The following is a 1,275-nucleotide window of genomic DNA, read 5'->3' on the forward strand; positions in this document are numbered from 1 at the left end:
TGGCGTTTAAACGCCAGCCAGGGTACCTGGTTGGGCGTTTAACGCCCAAAAGGGTAGCATTTTGGGCGTTAAACGCCAGAATGTGCACCATTCTGGGCGTTTAACGCCAGGATGGCTAAAGGGGGAAGATTCTGTTTTCAAATCAAATTTTTTCTAAGTTTTCAAAATCTTTTCAAAATCAAATCTTTTTCAAATCAATTTTTCAATCAAATCTTTTTCAAAACCAATTTCTTTCCTTTTTCAAAGATACTTGCTATCAATTAATGATTTGATTCAACATTTCAAGTATGTTGCCTTTTCTGTTGAGAAAGGTTTAATGTTTGAATCATATCTTTTCTTGTTAGTCAAGTTTTTAATTTTCAAATCAAATCTTTTTTAAAATATTTTTCAAATCATATCTTCTCAATCACATTTTTTAAAACCAATCATATCTTCTTAACCACATCTTTTTCAAAATAGTTTTCAATCAAATCTTTTTGATTTCCAATTTCAAAATCTTTTTCAAAAATCACTTGATTTCTTTTCCACTTTCATTTTCGAAAATTAAGTAATGTTTTTCAAAAATGTTTTCAAAATTTTTTTTCTTAATTTTCGAAAATCACTTCCCTTCTTCACACATCCTTCTATTTATGGACTAACACTATCCCTTAATGCAAAATTCGAACTCCATCTCCTTTGATAAGTTTGAATCTTCTACTTCTGTCTTCTACTCTTCTTTTCCTCTGACACCTAAAGGAATCTCTATACTGTGACATAGAGGATTCCACATTTCTTGTTCTCTTCTCTCTCATATGAGCAGGAGCAAAGACAAAGGCATTCTTGTTGAGGCTGATCCTGAACCTGAAAGAACCTTGAAGAGAAAGCTAAGAGAAGCCAAAGCACAACTCTCTTTAGGGCACCTAACCGAATTCTTCAAAGAAGAAGAACAAATGGCAGCCGAAAACAACAACAATGCCAACAATGCAAGGAAGGTGCTGGGTGACTTCACTGCACCTACTCCCGATTTCTATGGGAGAAGCATCTCTATCCTTGCCATTGGAGCAAACAACTTTGAGCTTAAGTCTCAATTAGTTTCTCTGATGCAACAGAATTGCAAGTTCCATGGACTTCCATTGGAATATCCTCATCAGTTTTTAGCTGAGTTCTTGCAAATCTGTGACACTGTTAAGACTAATGGGGTTGACCCTGAGGTCTATAGACTAATGCTATTCCCTTTTGCTGTAAGAGACAGAGCTAGAACATGGTTGGACTCTCAACCTAAAGAAAGCCTGGACG

Source organism: Arachis duranensis, chromosome 6, assembly GCF_000817695.3.
Source record: "Arachis duranensis cultivar V14167 chromosome 6, aradu.V14167.gnm2.J7QH, whole genome shotgun sequence".
NCBI lineage: Eukaryota > Viridiplantae > Streptophyta > Magnoliopsida > Fabales > Fabaceae > Arachis > Arachis duranensis.